Source organism: Perognathus longimembris, chromosome 12, assembly GCF_023159225.1.
Source record: "Perognathus longimembris pacificus isolate PPM17 chromosome 12, ASM2315922v1, whole genome shotgun sequence".
In the NCBI taxonomy this organism is placed as follows: Eukaryota; Metazoa; Chordata; class Mammalia; order Rodentia; family Heteromyidae; genus Perognathus; species Perognathus longimembris.
The window spans coordinates 5,587,251-5,612,320 of NC_063172.1; positions in this window are offsets into that span (position 1 = coordinate 5,587,251).

Consider the following 25,070-nt stretch of genomic DNA (forward strand, 5'->3'; position numbering starts at 1 on the left):
AGATTCACAGGTAGAGTTACATTCTCTCTCTCTCTCTCTCTCTCTCTCTCTCTCTCTCACACACACACACACACACACACACACACACACACATTATTTATAGGAAAATTTTTGCCAGAACATGTAGTCTTAAACTCTCTGTCACTCTCTTCAATTCCCTAGTAAATAGGAAATAGTAATTACGCAGGATTGCCTAGGATACATAGTTGATCTATTCCTGTAGATTGAGGCCTGGCAAAGTTTTTCTACAAAGGGTCAGATAGTAAATATTTTATATTTTGTGGGCCATTTGGTTTTGCACATCTCTGTTGCAAATGCTCAACTCTGTTATTGCAGCTTGAAAGCAACCATAAACAATAAGTAAAAAAAAAAAAGTGCACAGCCATAGTTTATCTCTTTCCCTGGCTTAGACATAACATTTTGCAGTCTAGTAAAATTGAGTTTTACAGTTCTGCTTCCAATAACGGTGAACTAGCTTGCATTGGACCATGTTTCCCATAGATAATACAACAGTGTACATGTGTGTATGCATGTTGGTGTATATTAGAGGGGGAAAAGAAGGATGCAATTAGATGATACATGTATATAGTATTGATCATAGATATATTTGAAGTATTGGAGTGGACCAAGAACAGGCAGAAACTAGACTGTGATGAGAAAAGAGAATGATACTCAATTAGCTTCCCCCTTTTATAACTTGCCTGGGGCAGACTTACTATGTTCTTCTAGGTAAGTCTAGAATGCATGTGGGAAACGAGAGTTATATTGAAGAGGCAGAGGACACCCCAGCTGAAAAGTAAATTAGGAGAGATTTTAGAAAGGAGATTCTTCAGAGAGGGCAAATTCTAAACTTTGCATGTAAATATGTGGCTAGTAAAAAACTGTAAGTGTATGGAACAAGATCCAAGCAAGCTACTTAAGGCTGAAACAGTGAAACGTTATTTCAATTTCATCCACAGGGGAAACCAACTTTGGAATATGAGCTGTCAACTTCTAGAGAAGAAGCCAAGTGACACAGAGACAGAGAGGGAGAGGGAGAAAGAGAGGGAGGGAGAGGGAAAGGGAAAGAGAGAGGGAGAGGGAAGGCAAAGGGGAGGGGAAGGAGAGAGAAGGGAGGTAGAAGGAAAGGAGGATGGAAGAAAAGGAGAAAGGGAGAGAGTGAGATGAAGACAGAAGGAAGAAGAGAAGGAGAAAGACGCAAGGAAAGAAAGGGAAGAATTATTTGGAAGAATAGCAAATAATTCATGGTTATATTTGGGTCATTATAGAATATAGTCCCGAATTCTAGATGAACACGAGGAACATTATACCCATTTGTCAACACAAGTAGTCAGTGGCTACACAGAAAGTGGAAGAGGGGAGGGGAGACTACACATGAACAATCACACAGACACCAGAGGCAAAGAGAGGGAAGTGTATGGACAAAGAAAAGAGAGGAACGGAAGGAGAGAGTCTCACTGATGAAAGGTTACGCAGGTTGATTGTTAAGCCACTTGCTCAGAGGTATCTGAAAGACCAGGGTGACATCTTCTTGTGGTTAAACAAAAAGGCAGATGTCTCTGTCAGGTCTTTGCATACTCTCTGAGGCCCAGGGACCCTATGAAAATCTGCACTCACTTCTTGAACAGTTTTCCGGTCATCCAGGCTGGGCTTGCTTCATTAAGGGATGGTTAACATGGCCAGCCATCCTCCAGCAAGGCCTTGGTGCTTTGCTTGCTGGTGTTTCATGTCTCCAGTCATGAACTGACCCCAGTCAACTCCTGCGTTCATCTTGAGCTTGAATACTCCCACCAGGGTCGTACCTCACCCTTCGTGTTCTGATTTCCCCACTGCCAGCTCGGCTCCTGCTCACGAGGGCACTTGACAAAGATTCTCTCAGCTTCTTCTGTGGCCCAACACCTTCTTGCCCAGCAAGGGAGCCCCCACCCGATTTACCACCATGCATGATGTCAGGACTCAGATAATTCGCGGTTTGATGCCAGAGATTCACAGATGCAGAAATTTCGTGTGCTGTGACAGTGACAAGCATGCACTGAACATTCAATGGATTCAATTCCTACGGCGTTTGGAAACTGGCTTTTATATCATGTGCTTCCACAGCTCCAGTTATGTGGCTTCCTCCTGAGTCTTAAATTCTCTGAATTTGCCTTGAAAGTAGGTTTATCGAGATAAATCAGTTCCAGCTTCCTATCAACTGTGGAAAAAAAGAGTGGCTGACATTTTGAAAAGGGAAAAATTCTAACTCTATAACCTGACAAGGTTGACCATGACATTTAAATGAATTGACTCTTACCCTTAGTCTACTAAGCCAGGGTGTGATCATCCTTCTTAGGTTCTTGGCTTTGAGCAGTAAAGATGAAGGAAGGAAGAACACTCTCCAACTGCATTAACCAAATAGTCACTGTTAACAGAAAAGAAACTAGCACCCATGCCGTATCTTTTCGTTGCTTTTTAACTTGACTACCAGAGTATAACTTATATTATTGTTGGGGGGAGTAGAGCTGACTCCATCTTGATTAGGGAAACATGGTAGCCATTGTTAAAGTGAAGCTAAATATTAGTCAACCTGACCGCACAATTCTGCTTCTGTAAATGGCTTGCTTCACTCCAACCCCCTCCATCTGTGCTACTCTTTTACCTTTCTAAACCCCAGCTCGAGGACTGTTAGGAGTCCCAGTTTCAGCTCCCGAGTCTGTGCTGCATCCCTGGCCGGTCAGTTTGCCTTTTCTTCCTCCATAAATCCATCTTTGCTTGAGGCTGTCTCTGCGTGGTGGACTCTGGAGGGACGTGGGTTTGAGTCCCACTTGGGGTACCTCCCCTGGACCGCGTAACTATTATAATATCAGGTGCGTGTATTGCCTGAGGGTCCAGAGGACAAGAAAGAAGTTCCAGAAATGTATTGTCTATCTTTTTAAAAATAATATACATATAGATGGAGAGAGGCCTGGAGAGCAAACACTGTCATTACATTCAAAGTCAAAACAACAACAGCAGCAGATGGCGCATGCCTGGAATACTAGCTCCTCAAGAGGCTAAGATCTGAGGATCAAAGGTCAAAGCCAGCCCAAGCAGGAATCTCTGTGAGACTCTTAGCTCCAATTAACTAACAATAAGCCAGAAGTGGAGCTGTGGCTCAACTAGTAGAATGCCAGCCTTGAACAAAACAGAAGCTCAGGGACAGTGCCCAAGCCCTGAGTTCAAGCCCCAGGCCTGGCACATAAACCAACAAACAATCAAAAACAAAACAAACAAAAATACTAGTAGGGGATGTAAAGGTACTAGATCATATTCACACAGAAGACAATGGGGGAAGAAGTAGCAAGAAAAAATGGATGACTGAGCAGATGGGTCAGTGGTTATGAAACGAAACAACTCCACAGAGTTGAATCCTAAAAGTAGAAGAGAACCTGAGCAATACCACAAAATCTACACACAAAAGAATGTCTGAGATTAAGAACAAATTGAAAATTGGAAGCTCGTGGAATTGTGTTTTAGGATATGTTTAGGTGACTGTTCCTCCTCGGTCCTGACAGGAAACCAGAGCTCGATTTAGAGGCTTCCGGAATCCAAGACAGTTGAGGGCAGGGGTAAACTGCTTTTAAGAATGTATAATTGTTTGCATACTGCTTACTCCCAGACAGAAGCAGCCAGTCCTGAAGTTGCAAGGCAACAAGTGAAAAAAATACTTACTTTTTCTGGGTAACGTAAGTGGCCCAAGCAGAAAGACCACAGGAGTTGTGTCCAATGTTTTTCTGAGACAGTGGTCAGCCATTACACCGTACGGTCAGGTCAGTGTGTGCAAGCCACACCCAAAGGCTCACAACTTGCTTTTTGTCACTTTAGGTTTTCCTCTTAAATATGAATGTGTGGCTAAAGATTGACAGATGTATATTTGAGGACATTTTCAAACACAAAATACATTAATAGGGGCTGGGAATGTGGCTTAGCAGTAGAGAGCTTGCCTAGCATGCATGAAGCCATGGGTTTGATTCCTCAGCACCACGTAAACAGAAAAAGCCGGAAGTGGTGCTGTGGCTCAAGTGGTAGAGTGCTAGCCTTGAGCAAAAAGAAGCCAGGGACAGTGCTCAGGCCCTGAGTTCAAGCCCCAGGAGAGACAAAAAAAAAAGACTTTGCAAAACACATTAATGAGAAAAAAAATACTTTAAAAAGGTAGAAAGAAACTACGAAAAGAGAAAAACTTCATGAAATTATACTGATTTCTTCACTGAGATCAAGAAAGATAAAACTTTTATAAAACAACTACAAAATGTCATTTGGAGCATTTTATGTGAGAGAAGGAACGGAGATTTAAAACATTAGAGAAGAAAATGAAAATCTAGTAGAACAGATAGCCATTAAAGAAGTTGCCTTTTCCTTACAAATGGTACAGCAGCATTCTCTGATGAATGAGTAAACTTCGTGTGTGTGTGTGTGTGTGTGTGTGTGTGTGTGTGTGTGTGATATTTTCTAGATCCACTCATTCATCCATTAAGGGAATCTGGGCTGACTCCATGCTTTGGCTATGGTGAATAGTGCCGCAATGAACATGCGTGTGCTGGTTGCTTTACTGTGTAACCGTGTGCTAAAGCAAAGGTTGCGTGCTTTCCCTCATTTGTAGGTCGAATGTGCTCTCTAGAAGTAAGCATGTCAGATAGTATGCGGCACAACGGAATTTAACTGAAGTGTAGTAGATTCTGTACAAAGCTCAAGTAGTCTAACATTTTAGGAAGACAAAGTCAAAGCCCAACTGAAAAAGCAACAGGAAATGGGTACTTGCAAGGGGAGACTGGGAACCAGGGGAGAGGGGTGAAGGAATACAGGGGAAAGGGGGAGAATGCAGTCAAGACTCCACGGGATAGACCATGAAATTAAGAAAATCAAGGAGTCGGGTGATTTGAAGGGGAGTGAGAATGTTGTCAGGGTGACACTGACCGAGACGCAATGCATTCATAAACTACTGTGTTAAATGGCAGCTTCCTTGTACAACTATTTAGAGATAATTTTAAGAACTTTAAGAGGGTTCCTGGGAAGTCTAACAAAGAAAAATACTAAACCACAAGAGGTAGGACATGCCTGTACTCCCAGGACTCGGGGAAGCGATGGCAAGAGGATTTCAAGTTCAAGGCCAGTCCAAGCTACACAGCAAAAACTCTCCCAAAACAACATAAAAATAAAAGGCCAATATACGATAGCCTTGCTATCTTAGTATATAATCCAGGAAGAACAAGATCCAAAAGAAAGCATTCCAGAGAATAAAAATAATTTAGGAAATTAAATTTTTCCTATAACAATATCTTTTTAAGTTTTTAAATTTATTTATATGTTTGTTATTAAGTAGTTGTACAAAGGGGTTATGATTATGTGCGTTGGGTGTTGAACACAACGCTTCTTAGTCAGTGTCACCCCCTCCGTTGTTCTCCCCCATTTTCCCCTTCCCATCTCTTCCTCCATGTGATATAGTTCAAACATCTTGTCTTTGGAGTTAAAGGGCTCTTTTAGAATCCAGCTCAATGAAAAGAAACCCAACCAACTCATGTTATCAAAAAAGGTAAGAGTAATGGAAAACGTCATGTAACTTCCAATGATAAACACAATATAGGTCGTGTACAAAAAAAAAAAAAAGTAATTCAATTGGTTTGATTTCTGTTTTGATGGGACCATGGAAAACAGAACAGGAGAAGCAAAAGAGACCCGAAGATGACAGCAAAGGGAGAGCTCAGCTTGTCCTGTGATACTGTGGGGGGGGGGGGGGGGGTTGGTCACTGTTCCCAGACAGCCACAGTAGGAAAGCTCCAGAAAAGCATTCTCCAAATATACTAAACCAGTGGAATACTCAGGGGGTTCAGATATCTTGGGAGGAGACTTAGACAATTGATGAGGAATTAGGGGGTCAAATTAATAATAAGAATAGAGAAGATTAAGCAGACAAAATGGCAAGATATTATTAATTCCAGGGGAAATAAAAAGTTGTGCAATGAAAGAAAATTAATCATGGTGCCACACAGCCTACATCAAAATAGTATTTCTGCACTCATAATAATATAAAAACTGAATATTGATCTAACCAAAATTACAATTCTAGAGGTTTATGAGACAGGACATTTGTTTGTGTCGGGATGCTAAGGGGTGTGGGGAAAGAGACCTAAGATTGTATTTTGTAGGAAGAGAATTTAATAGATTAGATCTAAAACAAAAATAATAACAAGGGTAGCAGCAATAAATCAAGAAAAAGCAATGTCCTTGAGAGACATGAGGAAGTGTCGAAAGAATAAGAGGGCAAAGATTGAGAATGGATGTCTTTGGGGCGTGTTCCAGTCCTCCCTCTGAAGCTACACTGGTTCTTTGTTTTCCCCAGTAGTGGTGAAAGAGAACAGTCCAAGTGCTTTTGTTATGAGACAGTAAGTGAAACAAAACTGACCAAGGAGGGAAGGGTTTGGGATGGGAAGGGAGGGGCGAGGAGAGGACGAAGGAAAACTGGACATCTGAAAGACCAAGGGCCAGGGGACAAGAAAGTAAGGCTTGAGTTCGGTTAAGGGAACAGTCAGGCAATCATCAGCTGTGGTGGAAGACAGTTGGTCTGTGCTGAGCGTCAGGAGCATTTTGACAGGAGCACAGCTCCAGCTACAACATAAGGCCCTCACCCCAAAATGTGTCCTGCCTTTCCTTCCTCAACTGTGACCTGAAAGCTGGGCACCCTCAGTGAAGCGTCACTCCTAAAATGTGTTCCTAGACGAATGTGCGTACTCCCCACGCCAACGAATATGCACCGTACTTCCTTTTGTCCAAGGAGGACAGGGCTAGCACCTGTGCTCTCCTTGTCTGTTGAAGGAGTCAGCCTTTTCCCACTCTTTTGTCTTTTGGTTGAGGCTCGGTTGGGGCTTTTTTTGTTCAGTGAGATGTGAATTCATTGAAGCCCAGATCCAAAGTGGAGCCAGTATTCCAGAGGCGCTCCTGATGATGAGGGGCATTTCACACCTCACAGTGGTCCCACTTCTGCATTTCACAGTGAAGGAAATGGAGGTCCAGTGGGGGGAAGGCACTTGCCCAAGGTCATTCCACTGGTGCTGACTGAGGCAGCCCCAGCCTCCTTCCTTCCAGGGCTAGGCTCCGCCCACCTGCCCCCCCTGACAGGGCTGGCATTTTTCTTCCCCTTGTTTCAGATGTCCTGGTGCATGTTCCAATTTAACGGGTAATCGGGCATCGCTCTCTGCCGCGGAGCCCTGAGGGCAAGCTCCAACCAGCAGCCTGTCAGAGACCCTGGAAGCTTTGTGGGCAGCAGTGTGGGAAGAGTTCCCGGAGGGAGCATCGCATTGAACGGCGCCTCCAGCCAGGGTCAAGCTCTGCTTCCTTCTGAAGCAGCTCACAGGGGCCGCAGGACTGTGACCCAGACGGAAGGGAGGGGCTGGCACCCCCCCCCCCCCGAGACGCGGCTTTTGTAAAGAAGGGGACGGAAACGCACATAGAAAACACAGAGGCCTTCCAAAAAAAGCCTATTACTCACGGCACGTTGATTTATATTCAGACTGACAACTGAAAATCATAATAGGAGGTCTGTAGAAAGTGCCTTTCTGTCCTTTTTCTAACATTTCTATCTGCTTTTCTAGACTTTTCCTATTACTTTTTTTTTTAATTTTTTAACTCAGGGTCTTGTACTTGCTGGGTAAGTGCTATACCGCTCGAGACTCATTTCTATCCCTTTTTTTTTTACTTTATTTTCTTAGTAGGGTCCCATCTTTTTGCTGAGGTCCGCCTTAGCATGCTTCTCCCATTTCTGCTTCCCATGTAGCTGGGATGCCCGTGCATGTACCATGCCCAGCTAGCAAGTGAGTTCGGATCCCATTAGCTTTCTTCCTGGGCTTGCCTCAAACCTCGAACTTCCAGATGCCTCAGTAGTACAGATTGCACATAAAGGAGTCTAGGATATCTACTGCACCATGAATTGCTGGAGTGTGTGCGTGTGTATGTGTGTGTGTGTGTGTGTGTGTGTGTGTGTGTGTGTGTCCCTTCCCCAGGCACCAAAGTTTTGGAAATAAAGAAGCTGATTTGCACATTTCATCCAAATGCCTCCCGGAGAGATGGTAACAAAACCTCTACCTCATTCCAAAATTCACAACGGAACTTAGGGAAACCAGTTGAAAGAATTAAACTCATCTTGAGTTAAAAGGACACAGCACCGGGAAAGCAGAGAGCGTGAGCCATTCCATTAGTGATGCTGGCTCCAAACTAGCAGGGGGGCGTGCTGGGATCAGAGAGCCAAATATTTGTCTCCTTTTCTTTGAGCTATTTGGATTTGGACTTCTAGGGATTTGGACATCAGGAAGACTTCTGGAAGAAGCATTGGGAATGTCATCTCTAGAACAAAACACCAGGGAGTGAGAGGTGCTGGTCATTATTTAATGAGTACGGGGAGGAAGGTGCAAAAACCGACTGACCATATCCAAGATACACAGATCCCGCCTCAAGTGCAGTGCAGGATACGCTGACCTCATGTCTGTGGCCAGAGTCGCTCAAGCCTGAGCTCTAGAAGCGAATTCAGCGATACCCCCTCCCCTGCTCCTGCCATTACCGGATCCAGGTGCCACCCAGCAAGAACTGACCATGTGGGCAGGGCCTGAAGGGTGGCCTTTCTGGTCAGCTACCACTGAGACTCTCCATACACAGAGCCAGTTCCTCCCCTCAGACTGAGAAATCGAGAGTTGAACGCATTTAAGGGGTTATTCTATTTTACACCAAGTTAAATCACGCTTGAGACATAGCGTGGCTCTTTGTAATGTGTGCAAACGATTTAAATGTCTGACTGTGGACAAACGGTTTAAACTTCTGTGCCCGTCAGCGCTGAGTGCAGAAAACAGAGTCTGTCTCGGGGGTTCACTGGACATGGATGCAGTTCTGGCGTGCAGGATTTCCTGCACACACTGGAGGACAAAAGCTGGACGGGACCTACGGGGGACTCCAGGAAAGACAAAAGACAGCCTAGGGTGTCACAAACTCTATGGGTTCAGAAAAGTGGGGCTTGTGGGGCTGGGAATATGGCCTGGTGGCAAGAGTGCTCTCCTCATATACTTGAGGCCCTGGGTTTGATTCCCCAGCACCACATATACAGAAAACGGCCAGAGGTGGCGCTGTGGCTCAAGTGGCAGAGTGCTAGCCTTGAGCAAAAAGAAGCCAGGGACAGTGCTCAGGCCCTGAGTCCAAGGCCCAGGACTGGCAAAAAAAAAAAAAGAAAAAAAAAAGTGGGACTTGTGAAGGCCATTCAGTACCCGACGGCCATGGTAGCCACAACTCAAGGGTCAAGAAACCCCCAGGAATAGTGCTCCGGTAGTGTGGTTGTAGCACCTGCATTCGGCTATGGTCTCATAGTCACGAGAAGAGGGTGGTGCTGCCCTTCTGAGTCCCAGCTTCTGTACTTGAAGACACACAAGAAGGAGGGGGCTACGGGTCCAACTGGAAGTAGCACCCCACTCCATGAGTCATTGTGGAATTAAGTGAGGTCGTACCATCACTTACAGTAATCCCCAGAATACAGGAAGAGCCACAAGCAACTGCTCCTGCTCTTGTTGCTACACCATGTAGGACTTTCTGGAGTATTTTTCTGTCCCCATACACATTCTCGTCACTGACAGTAAATATTGGACAACTATCTTCCATTTCCTCTTCTCAGCCAAGAAACACTTTAGATTCGTTGTAGAACTTAGACCCTTCTGCCTTTTCTATTTGCATGATTTTCACTTCTTTGATATTCCCCCTTTATCTCCGCGGAGTACTTCTTCATTCTTGCATGTGCCTTAGCTTAGAGCACCCACGTTCTGCTAAGGTACTCAACCTTCTTTATGGTCTGCATCCTTATAGAAGCAGACGCACTCACTCAGTGAGTTCATGGATCCCTAGGGGCGCTGGAGGGAGGACTGTTGATGCCAGAAGTCTAGATGGAAGGTGGCAGTTTTCCTGACTCTCCCGAGGGCTGAATCATCCCCTAGGTTGGGAAGAAGGAAGCCACTCTCAATGTCACACCGTTTGTTTCTTTGTTCTACCCCCTGGCCATCTCTCCAGAGCCCAGCTTGGGTCGTTAGCTCTGTGGGTCACTTTTCCCTGTCAGGCAGAGAAAGTCTTTATTTCTGCTTTGACTTTGGTGAAAAGCTCAGCCTCTTTCCCTGAGCTAGCAAAATGGCAGAGTTCTTGCCTTTAGATTATCAAAACTTGTCCGGGGAGACCGCTGCTCCTGGCTGCCTGGCGGAGCAGCCAGGCCTGGGTTTTGATGTGGTCTCTGCTCCTCTCCTCACCTCCCCCTCCCTCACGGCAGGAGAGGACGTGCAGAAACTCCTTCAAAGCCTCCCGCTTAGGATTTGTCTGCAAGGTGACATTTCCACCTACTCAAGCTTGAAGAAGAGCGAGGGGTCGATTCCACATTCTCTGTCATCACATCCCCAGAGCACCCCCTTCTTCCTGCTCTGGGCTCCAACTTGGTTTAAAACCTTGCAGTACTCATCCACCCCGCTTTCTCTTTTCCGTACCCTCGTGTCTTTTCCTCTTTTGAAACCGTAACAGTAAGTAAAGCATGATGTAATATTTATTCTGGATATTGTGTTACTGGTAAATTACTAGATCTCAAGGTACTGGGGGCAATTCTGGGTACGAATTTTTGAAGGAGACCCACGAGGCCACAGATGACTCGTTAGCACTCATAATATGCTGGAAGGGATGTAAAATACTTGGCCTTTCTCACTAAATGTGCACAAGAACACCACAGGCATGACTGTTCCTGTGAAGGATTAAAAAAAAATAAAGTTCGAGACTCTGTGGCTGTTAAAGCAGTTTTTCAAGGTCAAAAACCTAATTAGGGTCTAGATGGGCCTTGGTTTATGGTGCTCTCAGACACTCCTACCTGAGTGGCCCGGTAGAGTCAGGAGCAAATGCTTTTATCAGTCCCTGAAGAGAGGAAAGGCCTCCCTCGAAAAGTTTACAGTCAAGTTGACAGCCGGCAGAACAAGGCACATAAAAGGTTCCAAACGAAACATAGCCAGGAAAAAGTCAGACAGCGATGGACGGAGGACCGTGCTTCACAAGGGGACAGGGGCCAGGCAACCACAAGAAGATGGGAACCAGAGGCAATTTCCAGCAGGTGAATGACCAATGCCTCTCTGCTCTGCCCGGGACTGAGGTTGGGGCAACAAGGGAGAATGGCAGACATGTAAAGAGAAGCCTCAAACCAAAATGTTTATCAGTTGGGACTTTATCTATGCAGACAATATGGATTCATGGATGGTTTTTGAGTGAGAGGGATGGTGGGGGATGTTCATGTTAATAAAAGCCAGAAAAGTTAGTAATTTGGCTGAAAACTAACCTACAATATTTGAATCCCTGGGTATAATATACAGTACCATATACAATCAATCGATCAATAAAAAAATAGCAAATTATGAGACATGGTTAGTTGCAGGTTTAAGCCTGGAATTGGAGATGAGACTCATTTATGAAATGGTTCTATTTGGGGGGGAGGGGGAACTGGCCAATTAAGAATATTCTGTCTGTCTAATTGAAAACTGCATAGTGTTTTAAAGGAATGAGGAGGAGATTTTTGCCCCTCCGTTATGGATTTATAACAAAGATGGGTCCCAGGATAGAATTTACCTCTGTGTATCCTTTTCCCTTCTCTGAAATCCTGCAGCTCTAGAAGAGTGGAACTGAGCTGTTTTCTCCATGTTTGAGAAGGCGAATACGATGTTATCTTGCACTGGAGAGGAGCTATGTGAGCTTTGCATCCTTCATTAGCCAAGCAAGAGTCCCAAGAACTCCATAAATAATTACCTAACACGTTCTCGTAGATCACTCAGATTCCCATATCCCGTCAGCCACTTTCCTTTCCAGAAGAAGGTCTTTCTGCAAACATGAGTTCAATTGTAAATAGTACTTTATTGCAATATCCACTTGTTTCTATGATTTTTTTTAAAAAAGCACCTGAGTTTCTAGTCCTTAAAGGCCTGTCTCCATTTCTCCTATTCAGTGGAGTCCAGGCTTAGTAGAACAGGAGATGAAGAAAGGAGGGAGCTGATTCATCTCCCACACTTTGGAAGTAAGTACAAATGCTGCTTCCTTGGGGAACTGTCCATTGAGAGGTTAAATACTTGCAACCGAAAAGTTCTACCATGCAGTGCTATGATTTGGTTTCTATAATTATTTCTGTTGTGCCCTTTCTGCTTCTCTTAGTTGGTACAGATACAGGCTATAAACTCAGCCAAGGTGGAATTCACACTGAATTGTCCACAGAACGACAGACGTTGAGTAAATGAGGGAAGGACATTGAGTAGTTCTGTGCAGAATCACTTTCCTTTGGCATGTCTACTGCGAGCATCACTAATCCTTTCTCAGTTGAGGCAAGGAAGGTAATGTGGAGAAGAGAGGGCTGCCTGTGGATTACACACACACACACACACACACACACACACACACACACACACACGGACATGTTTATGGACACCTGCTTAATGTCACTGTTTGACAAACTTCACATGGTAGGATAGAAAACAATGTTGTGCAGCACTTGCTAAAATGTAAGGCGAAGACTCAAAGAAACATGGACTCTGTGGTCTCCCTCATAGGGAATAATTAGCACAGGTTTAGGCTAGTCACAGCAGAAGATCGCAAGAGCCCAATAGCTATGCCCTTATGAACGCATAAGATGACGCTATGTGAAATGAACTCCATGTTATGGAAACAAGTGTTATATCATTGTTGTAATTATTTTCAACATGCCATGTGAAACTGTACCTTTTTTTGGTTTCTCTCACATTTCCTTCCTGTGGTTGTACCCCTGCTATCACTGGATCTCATCTTAGTACCCTGGATACAGTGTATTAGAACTAGGGGAAGGAAAGGGAATACCAAAATCCAAAGACAAAGGATAAAACGACAAATGATTCCAAAAGTAATACTTACAAAACCATTCGATGTAAACCAACTGTACAATTCATGGGGGGAGAGGGGAGATGGGGGAAAATGAGGGAGGAGGTATCAAGTTGAACAAGAAACGTACTCACTGCCTTACGTATGAAACTATAACCCCTCTGTACTTCACTTTGACAATAAAGGGGAAAAAAGAGTAAGGCTACAGTGTTAGAAAAATAAGTTAAGGAATTTAAATTTTTTAGGGAACTTCTGGAGTTTTAAACTCAAGAGTCTTATGCTTACTAGGCAGGCACTTAAGCTGCCACTTGTGCCATACAAATAATTCTCCATTAGTTTGATCTTGATGAAGAGAATTTAATGAATTACTTTCATTTTATATTCCCATGTTAAAGAATTCCTACAAGTGGCAGGCACTGTGGCTCACACCTGTAGTCCTAGTCATTCAAGAACTAGAGGTCAAAAAGATAGCTATTTAAGATCATCCCAGAGTAAATAGTTTGAACATTTCTATCTTAGCCAATAAAACACAAACTGGGCTTAATTATACAAGTTTGTCATCCAAGCTTCACAGGACACATAAATAGGAGGGTAATGGTCTAGGCTGGCTCCAGCACAAATGTGAGATCTTATTTGAAAAATAAAGCAAAAACAGAATGTAGCTGAAGTGGTAGGGCACCTGTCCAGCAAGTGCAAGCCCTCAGTTTAAACCTTATTACTACCAAATCTTATAGATGGGAGTCCCACAGACAATCTCGGTAGGGTACACAATACTCTACTCTAATTTAAGAACTGAATGTTTTTCCTCTCTTCCAAATTTTATTATGTCGGAGTCCTGACCCTCCAATTCAATAGTATTAGGAAATGGGCCTGTTGGAAAGTCATACAGCTCAACCACGTGGAATGCCACGGTGCAATTAGTATGCTTAAAAGAAGAGAAAGAAACTAACTTGCTCATATTTTCTTCCCTCTCCCTCTCCCTCCCTAGCCCCTCTCTCTCTTTCCTTCTCCCTCTCCCTCTCCCCCTCCCCTTCTTCTTCCCCTTTTTCCTCCCCCTCTCTCCCCCTCTCCCTCTCTCCTCCTCCCCCTTCCTCCCCCTCCCCCTCTCCCCTGTCTGTCTCTCTCTTCTCTCCTGTATGAGGACACAGCAAAAAGGATGCTGTATATCTCCAAGCCAGAAATCAGGCCCTCACCAGACACCCACTCTACCAGAACCCTGACCTTGGACTTCTCTGACTCCACAATGATGGGGAATAATGTTAGTCTCTCCATCCCCCAATTGTGAGGATTTTGTTAATAGAACCTGAGCTGACAAAGACCGTGACTGTCAACTTAATAAATGCATGCAACAGACTCAGCTTCATTAGCCACCAGGAGATGCACATTAAAGTCACAACGAAACTCCACCACCATAGAACTGATATGAGCCAATTAAAATATAAAAAAATAAACAAAATCACAATGCAATGCCACTAGCACCTTCAATAATGGCCCAAACGGAAACTACAGAAAACAGCAAGTGTTCGAGATCGTCAAACAGCAGGAATGGCCATGCATTGCTGGTGGGAACAGATTGGCTTGTCAGCATCTAATGCATGCAAATCTATGCACACCAAATGACCCAGCAGCCCCACTCCCAAGCGTGGACCCCTCTGAGCAGCCTATATAGCTTTGCCCAAACAAATATTAACATGTTCATAGTCGTACTGTTCATAATGGCACTGAACTGGAGGCCATCCAAACCCTGTCAATGGAAAATAAATGGATAAAATCATGGCACTGTCACATAATAGGATATGAGCAGCAACGAGAATGAGCCGTCTTTGGCCACATGACCAAGCGCAGGAAAGAAGCTCACAAACAACACTGGAGGAGAAGCCAGACCCAAGGATCTGCCTACTTCCATCCACGCAGTGCAAAACCAGAGAAACTACCAGGCTGTAAGAAAAGAAGAAAGTGGTCTCCCTTGAGATGGATAGTGCCCCGCGGGGGACGCCGGAGCTTCTACACGCTTCCTCGTCCAGTCTCTGGATCTGATCGCCGGCTACATATGTACATCAAGGTTGCAAAAACAAATCCAATGCCTATACTTACGGTGTGACTTTTTCTATATGTTTACTATGCATGCGCTATTTCCCTAAAACCTTTTGAAGAGATAGTCCTGCCTAGGGCCAAATATTCTGACAAAGTTTAGCTTATTTATAATAAGATGAAAGCAGGCTTCCTTGATCAACAGACTAGAGTGTTCTTCGGCTCAGTCAGGACTATGTAGCCCTGGGCAGCTGACTTCACCCAGCACCTCAATTTCTCCATGTGGAAAAAAATGTCAAAAATAGCTGTGAACATCCCTCTGAGAAGCCAAAATGAAAGCTAACTATTAGAAGAGGAGAGAGATTAGACAGAAGTGCTTTTCACAAGGAGAAAATGTAATTTCAATTTGCAATGCGCTCTCCTGGGGACTCCCTGGTGAAGTTGGAAAACGCTCTCTCATAAAGCCCTCCAGTCTCTCTTCCGGAACTTCATGAATCACTTCTGCTCTTGGCATTCAGGCCATGGAAGCCACATTTTTGTTCTTACAGTTCCTTAATCTTGCCTGAGCTTCATTCCAAGTCTTTTACTGGTGACTGTTCCAACCTCTAATTCCTCTCTTTCCCTCTGTGTCCCCCCATCAGAGCTTCCATGAATATTTTCACTCATGCGTACTCTTCCTGCTTATCAGGCGCGAAGGCTGGAAGTGAGCGCAGTTCTTGCCAGCAAGTGGCCTCCTGAGGTCTCTGCTACACTGAATCCATCAACTCCACATGATGTGATGTGATGAGGGCTTAGCTGCATTGTTCCTCCCTGGGAACTTTCCAGAACTTCTTCACGGGTGAATCCCAGGAGGGTCCAAATCACCCTGGCTGTCGGGCTTACTTCTATTAGTCTCAGGAAATGTGAATCAAAAGTTGGGACTTCAGGCCCAACCTCCTTCCCACAGAAGCCTCGTGAGAAAGTTGTTATGCACATTTTAAAGACATAAATTCAACATTTTTTCTTTGCTGTCTACTGGGACCATGTATAATAATTAAGTGTTGAATAAAATAATGGAAGTAGTTTAGAAAATCGTGCCAACATTGCATATTATAGGTTAGAACTTAGGCTGTATATTTAAGATTTCAGTGAGTCAAAGTTCCTGACACACTCTAAGATTGGTTGTATGAGTAACAAAACTTTCAGAGAAAATGGCTACAGCGCCAATTTCCCATAACTCATCCATCCATCCACCTATCCACCTATCAGTTTATCTACCCATCTACTCATCCATCAATATACCCATCCACCTATCCATCATCTACCTATCCATCTATCGGTCTACCTATCTACGCATCCATCGATACACCTATCCATCTATCCACGTATCTACTCATCCATCTATCCGCCTATCTACTTACCCATCTATCCACATACACCCCCATCCATCTATCCACATACCCCCCTCCATCTATCCATTTTTAACCTACCTATCTCTCCATCTAGCCACCACCTATCCATCCTCCAGGCAGCTACAGTGTCTATTCTTTGTCAACTCTTGGATAGCATTAGAATTCAGTGGGATTTGACGGCTGGAAGAAAGAAGTTCATGTTTTATTGGAAACAGAAATCCATCCCCATCCATACAATGGTGTGACTTCTATCAGCAATGGGTCAGGCTACAGGAGCTTAGAAAATCCTCCAATTGTGCTTTGATTTCTTTGAGATTTGGTAAAATCAGGAGATGAGGTTGCAGTAAGTATCATCCATGAGCAGGTGACATTGCCACTGGGCTCCATGCCTTGAGAAATAGCTGGCTGGATATAGAAGAGTGAAAAGATACCTCGTGCAAAAGGGAAGGTATCAATGCATACCTGTACTACATGAGCCAGGCAGGAAGTGTTGAGACATTTTACATACAACAAGCAAGCCAGATCTAGGGGTTGAGGGAGGTGTGCAGCTAGGAAGCAGGTTTGAAGTCTGGTGGACATAGAAAGTGTTTAAATTCCTCCCCTGTCTTCTATTTCTTCTCCTCCATCTCCTCTTCCTTCCTCAACCCTTCTTTGTGCAGGGCTCTCAGCATATCCTCTACCTCCTGTGAGTAACGTAGTCAACGCTGAGTTCTGCTGATGGAATAGGGCTGCTGGTAAGTTAGAGAAAAGAGACAAAACCTGACCTGTCCAGCTGCCAGACTTCCACCATCAACATGAGCAAGAGAAAGCTCTGAGAGGTCTGTGCTTTTCTGAGATAGGACAGGCGAGGGCCATTCCCCTTCCTTCCCACCGTGGCCGAGACGGAATCACCATCTGCAAATGGTTTTCCCTTCCTGCTCTAAGAGTTCATGTTTGATTTTTAGGAGCCAACATTAAGACTGCACCACCTAGCCCTTTTGCCATGCAGATACATGCCTGACTTCTGCCCACGTAGATGTTCTCTGGAACTTTCCAGAAACATCTTCTAAGGAAGAAGGTGTTCTTCTAAGCCCCTTGTCTTTCCTGTTGACTGGAATACTAACTTGACAGCAGAAGTCCAAAATGTCTTTGGAGAAGGAGTGTACGATGAGGCCCGCCATCGAAGCTCTGAACCCTTTGGAGAAGAGACCTGTCTCTGACTCAGGGCTAGTACAGAATAGAAAACAACCACTGCACTTTGCATCCATCCATCTGAGTTGGGCACCCTGTCTTTGCACACAGCCTTCCCTGTCTGGAAGTGCCTCCTTCCTTCTCTCTTTCAGAACTTAGTTGCAGGCAATGGAAGTTGAACATGTGATATAGCAGAAGTAGGGTTTATTCAGAATATCACCAAGAGGGTTGAAAGGGTATAGGTCCCATGCTCAGTTTACAGGGGTGACCCCAAACCAGCCTGAGGCTAGCCTGATGAGAAGACCACTCCTGGAGCTACCATTGTCACCTGGTCACCGAAACACATATGGTCCCTGTCATTGTGCTTGTTCCTCCTCCAGGAAGAAAGTTCACCACAAGTAGGCCCAGTCAACCATGCCTAGGTCACTTCCTGGGAGCTGGACCCTTAGGGAGCCCTGGAAAATGACTCTAGTCCTTGACAAGGTAGGACTCAAAGTGTGGAAATACTAAAACTATGAATGGACGATACCTGTTTCTCTAGTCTTCCTTCCTGGTGACATTAGTCATTACCCAGGACTTAGATACAATGCCATTTCTTCTGAGACTTTTCCCTTTTGTGTGTCTGTGTGGGTCTGTTTGCTGGGCTGTATCTGGCTATGGTGGGTACCACTAAAGCAGGCCATAATATGTATCATGTGAAGAGAAAATGGATGACATAATCCCAGAAAACTGAAAAGAAAGAGAGGGAACAAAGACAAAAAAAAGGAAGCCAAAGATGCAATTGTCCTAACGTACGTTAAAGAAGCTTCCGGTCTTTGACTCTTTCATTCTTGGAGTATAGGAGACAAAGAGGCTTTGGTACCCAGGAGCTGTTTAAGTCAGAAAGGCAGATCCTGGCTAATAAGAGGGGCCAAGCATGGTACCAAGGGTCCTGGGGCCTCCTAGCAGTCTGCCAAGAGTCTCTGTTGCAGTGCATGTCAATGAGGCATACATACTCATTGATTTCCTGTGTTCGTTCACTTGCTCAACTCCGCTCTTCCACTGTTTATTACATAGGAGTGCGGGTCAAGACCTTCTAATCACTGAGCTTGTTCCTCTAGGCCCATTCCAGGTGCCCTGTAATGCCACCTAATTAGAATGGGCTTGTGTTGGAATCTTGAAGCCAAGGGAGAGACAAAAAAAATGAATCAATCAACAATTTTAATAAACTTCTAGGCACCTATCCAGCTTACTCATTAGTTAGAGAAGTGAGCCCTCTAATGTGGGTGCTATTCCCAGAACCCAGCACCCATCTGACAGGAGACAGAGGGAGAAGAGACAGCCTATGCGATGAAGAAGTGGCAAATGCTGGAGGTGAGGCTCAGGAAGCCATACTGCAAGGAAGACCTAGCAGGCTGCCCTCCGGGGGCTCCAGGGAGCTGGAGGCTGCCTTGCTTCTGCTGATGACTCTTGGGGACTTGGCTGGAACTGGCTGGCTGCCAGGGCAGGCAGTGAGCAGCCGCTGGAAAGGAGAAGCGGAGCAGTGGGAAGGAAGGAAGGCAGCACCAGGAGGAGAAGGCACCAACCAGGTTGTGAGAAAGTCACTTTTTGTACTGGAGTTGGGATGATCATGAATACTCATCCTTATTAAGTCAAGGTCTTAATCTATTAAAAAAACAAACCAACTCAATGTTTTGTTCTCTTTTATTTCACCCTCTTTACACAGACCAGCCTTGGGAACAAGATACCTTCACTTCCCATCCTCGGTGACCTCAAGCAGCGGTGTGCCCTTGATGTAAAGCACTACCATGAAAGAAAAAAAAAATAAGAGACAGCCCCCAGGCCCTGAGTTCAAGTCCCAGTACAGGCACACAAGAAACACATTAACATAAATATAACACAAAAAATAAACTTAAATTTAAAAATCCCTTAGCATACCTTGTACATTTCCGATGGTTGATTTCATGAAGTCAACATTTGCCAGCATGAGTCCTAACGCCTGGCAACCAGACTCTAGCTTTTTATCTACCTGACAGCATTTGCCATGCATTCTCCATCTCTTATCCCAATCCTGTACACCCTATTACCTACCTGCCATTGAGTCATTTCCCCTCCCGTTCATTCACTTGTTTGAGACTTATGACTAAGTCTCTACCCCCAATGTCTGGTCTTGCTCTCAGTGCCTCGCCTGTCAAGGCCACCGCACAGCAGTGAGAGCACCCGGCCCCTGGCGGGGATCCCTACCGGGCTCACGGGGGCTTCATACTTGACAAGGAGGATCCCAAGGCCGTGTTCCCGACTTAACAGCCAGGATTTGGGAAGTAAAGTCTCAAAACCCTGCAGCAATAATACATTCTACAGGGTGATCAGTATGCTTAGCAAAATCATTGACCCACGTTGGGGAGACCTTAAGTTCCATGAGTTCATGTTCACTCCTAGGTCCATTGCCTGACCTAGGGCCAGCAGGTAGGAAATGCTAACTATTAGGGAAACCATTACATTGAGCTGTCAGAGCTCATTAGGCATACACCTATTTAAATCAATAGGGAAGTGGCTAGTAGGGAGATAAATGGATGCAACTGCCCAGAATTACTCAATCTTCAAGGAAGAAACTAAAATTGATACTCCATGCCTAGGGGGAAATGGCCACGCCTTTTCTCTTGCTCCCAGCACTTCCTGGATTGGGTAAGCAGAACTCTCTCTGGCTCCTTCAGCGGTCTGTGAGGTTCCTGAGAACTGAGAAGGTGTGCCTTCTTCTCCGCTTGGTCCCAGCACTTAGCAGAGGCCCTACCCCAGAGCAGTTTACCAATAACGATGAAGTGAAATGCAGCAGTGATTAGTAAACTATTGACTGAACAGACAAACGTGGGTCTCGGTGAAAGAGCAGACATGGGCGGTCAGATGGGGACTAGACCACAGAACTTCCTGCACTAGGCACAGGAAATCATCTCTATTCCCACCTGGTCCCTTGGCCCAGGCACAGAGGAATCCTCCATATGGAGAAGCGAGGACAGGGTGTCTGTGAGAATCAACAGATTTGAGGGGAGGAAGATGGTGTCCTAGTGTGCTGGCACAGGGTGGGTACTGTTGGCAATGCCTACTCCACCCCCAGCACCAGTGGGGAGTGGCACTGGAGAGGACTGCAATTCGAGATCTACAGAAGGAAGGGAGTTGTGCAGGAATAACAGCACGCACGCACTGGAGAGTCATATAAACCTGGGAGGAAATGACAGCAGGCCAACATTCCGGCTCAGGGGTTTGGATCCTGCGCTTGTTCCATGTTAAGGGAAGCCCAAAGCTTCTGCCTCTGGTCCTCACACCTTTGCCTTTGGGGAGAATGACTTGTACCCTGTTTGTCTCAGAGGGATCCCCATAGGGGATCTGCTGCTCTGGTTATTAACTGCACCCCTTTTCATCTCAAAGTTGTGCAAGTTTGGAGCCAACAACTTTTGGATTACTGTTCTGTATGCAGCACTCAGGTTTGGGAAGTCAGTAGCTGCCTTCCAGTCAAATCTTCTCCTAACACAGCATCTTCCTCTAGGCAAAAGAGTTCAGAGCACAGGTTTTACTGTCAACTGATTTGAGTGTAAATCCCAGCTCTTCTTCCTGGTGGCCGAGCCAGAGTTTCTTTATCGCAAGTGTAGGTGACGGGGAGTCCGTCTCGTGGTCACTGAGAAGCATGGATGAAAGGACACAGTCAGGAGTCAGATGTCTGGCACAAAGCTTAGCCACAGAAAATGCTCAGTTCCTCCCCCCCTCCCTCTCTCTCTCTCTCTCTCTCTCTGAATCGCTTTCTCTGAATCTCTCTAACTCTCTGTCTCTCTTTCCTCTTTTTCCTTCCTTCTCAACTCCCTCAGGAAAAAAAATTTAAACTACAAGGCCAGCTGACATCCGAAACTGAGTGACACCCATCTGGAAAGCCCTCAACACTTTCGGGGAATGCCTTGGCCCTAGCTTACAAGGAAATCTAGAACGTTCCAAAAATATCAGCGCAGCTACTAACAGAGAACAGCTGTGCTCCCATACCTATAGTTATTACCACCAAAAATACATCTAACCCTTGATAGCCACAAACACATTGACAGACAGAGAGATAAGCTTCATTTGGAAAGAACCTAAAATGCCTTCTCTCTTTTTTTTTTGCTGGACTTAGAGTGGAGTAGAAACTAACAAAGAAATGGGGAGAATAAAGCAAAGGAGGAAGAAGGGTTTTCTATGACATTATTGGAAAGTCTATATGCATTGGGCCTAATACCAACCCCTTGCACCTTACTGTTATGAAAGTTAATATGTTTTCTGTTGACTTAAGACTTAAGAATTAATTTTTTCTGTCACCCTAAAAAGCCAAGTTGGGGAGATGAGTCCAAATCAAGAGTACCGGCCATCTTGGGACCACCACCACCACCACCACCACCCTGCCCCCGACACCTGCAACAAGTGCTTTCTCTTCCACGTGACTTTGCATGGCAGTCAGGAAAGACCAGGCGAGCCTTAAAAAAACAAGGACACTGAAAAATACCAGCAGGCAACACAGATACATCAAAGTCACGGCTTGGCCCGGAGGAAATGTAAGCAATTCTATATTAATCTTTCAAGAGTAACTCTCTGGACCGAAATATTCATAAAGGCATCATGCTGGTGAGTCAGAAGCAATACCTGACATTAAATGAGCTATGATTTCTCAATACGTGCAGAACAAAAAGAGGGTCTGGAAGTGCGGGTCTCTGGGGGAGCTTTCCTGGTGGGGAATGTGGAGGGATGCAAGGACCTCTAGGCACCAACCCAAGTGAGACTACTCTGGAATTTTCTGACAGCTTGTTTGTGATACGTTCGACCCAGCTCTTCACACAGAGGCCTGTATCGGGGAGGTAGGGGAACCGAGAGCTAGACCTCTCCATCACAGTGACCTAGCTCTAAACCTTGGCCATCTTACTGAACCTCACTAAGTCGTGGCTCCAATCACTCTAAAAGGCCAATAACAGATGCGGATGACCTCGTGAGATGCGATGGTTTAGGTAATGTTATTAAGACATAGAGATCACCCTATAAATAAGTGAATAGAAATGGTTAGCTTTTAATATTAAACGAAACAAAAGTTAGGAGAACGTTTTCAATACTGATCAACACTAGTGAAAAACCAACAATGAAAAGCAGAAGATAGAAGCCTAGCAGGAAGAAGGCCCTAAGTTCAAACCCCCATACAAGAAAAAAAAAAAAAAGCAGTGAAAGACTACAAGTAATTAACACACTGAACTAACAAATTGGCCTTAGACATCAATCTTAATGCAGGAGCATAAATATGAAAAAAAAAAACCAGGTAAACATGACACCTGTAAAGGTCAACAGCCCCACTAGAATGGAAAGGCTATAGAAGAAAAAGCCCAGCCAATCCTACAGCATGATTATAAGAACGATCAGTGACACAAAGGAGGACGTGTGTAAAAATGAATTTAAGGGAAATACTAATACAACTGACAGAACTCAAAGAGAATACGAATAAATACCTGAATGAAATCATGTAGACATCGCTGGATATGAAAGAGGAATTCAGCAAAGACCCACAATCATGAAAACGATTCACACTGAAATTCAGGAAATATAAAGCTCAAATAAGTCAAATAATCACTGTCTAGTATTTACTCTCCAGTAAAGTGGACCAAATTGAAAATGGACTATCTGGACTTGAGGATAGCATAGAGGTAACATGACAGCTGAATGGAAAACTTAAGAAAATAAGAGTTGAAAAGGCTACACTTTTGAGTCACTATTAAGAGATCAAACTTAGGAATGATGAGCATAGGATTAGAAGTAAACCCTAAAGGGATAGAAAGAAGTATTTAATAATTGAAGATGATTCCCCAAATCTTGAAAAAGACACAGCCATTCCAGTACAGGAGTCTTTAGGACACCCAGAACACAGGACCAGAAAAGAGCCACTCAGGATACAACATAGTTAAAACACTAAGTGTACAGAATAAGGAAAAAACAGTGAACATCCCAAGTCACCTATGTTATACCCATCAAGATAACAGAACATTTCTTACCAGGAAGCTTAAAAGCAAGGGGGACATGCAATGATGTATTAGAAGCCCTGGAAGAGAACCACTGCTGACTTAGATTAATCTACCTGGCAAAGCCATCGTTCATACTTGAGAGACAAATAAAAACTTTCAATCATAAGTAAAAAAAAGCAAAGCAATGTACATCAGCTAAACATGTACTATAGAAAATAGTCAAAGAAATCACACAAAAGAAGGTAAATGTAAACATGGAAATAGGGACAAAACAAATAAATCCCAAATCCCACCAGATGAAAAAATAATCCAACAAAGTGGCAGAAATTATCATATATATTTCAATACTAATACTGAATGTTAATGAGCTTGATATGCAATCAAAAGACATAGAAAAGCAAGTTTGATTTAAAGACATTATACTTGCACACCTATGTTCATTTCTGCACTATTCACTATAGTCAAGGTATGGAAACAGCCCAGATGACCTTCAATGGATGAATGGATCAAGAAAATATATTGTGTATGTGGGGGGGGGGGAGTATGTGTGTAATGGTATAATGGAATTTTATTCATCTATCAGGAAGAATTATATTATGTCATTTTCAGGGCAATAAATACACCTGGAAAATATTGTGTTAAGTAAAGTAAGAAAATGCAGTGTGAGTATGAGTGTGTGTGTGTGTGTGTGTGTGTGTAATAAAAGTTTACTTATTCATCAAGAAGAATAATATTTGTCATTTCTAGGGAAGTAGATGGTCCTGGAAAATTGTACATTAAGTGAGGTAAGTCAGGCTAAAGGCATGGGTCATGTGATAGAGTATTAGGCAAGCAATTGTAAAGCCCAAAGTTCAGATTTTGTGTGTGTGTGTGTGTGTGTGTGTGTGTGAATGTGTGTGTGTTGTAGTAGGAGTAGCAGTAGTAGGAGCTGTTGTTCCTGGGTTAAGTCACCACTTCTCAGCTCACAAGAGTACAAAAGCAGGATGTTGTACACCAGAAGAAGAGTTACCTTTTAAAGCTGTGCCCATGACTAACTAGTAATTAATCCATTTTATCCCCTGAAAATTTTATCCTGAAAAGTCTGACACTTCTTTTGCGCAAGCAAACTTCTGATTAGTGCTAGCTTTCTTCAGCCCAAATAAACCAGCTTGAGGTGAGTTCTCAAAAAGGAGCTTTGCCTATCCTGTTTGTAATGTATGGCTTGCTCTTATTTCTCCTTTTTTTTTTTTCCACGCCATAAGATCTTGAGGCCTAGCAGCGTCAATCACAGTTTCACAGCAGTTGGAAGGAAGGCCTATTACTAGCTCTGCCGAACACACAAGGGGCCTCAAACGTCAGCAGGCTCAACAGAAGCTTCTGGCTTCGGCCTTGCGTAACCAAATCCGGGTATAAGTTCTTCTCTCTTCCTACGACGCCTTTTCCGGGCCTGTACCTTCCTATCAGTTCCTATCAGTTCCTATCAGTTCCTCAAGAAGCCTCCACTGGCCAAGGTGGTTTATACAGATCCCTTTCTGCCGAAATTCCCTGTCACTTACCCTATGAGCTTCTATTATGATACCCATCACTATTTACTATTGCACACTTT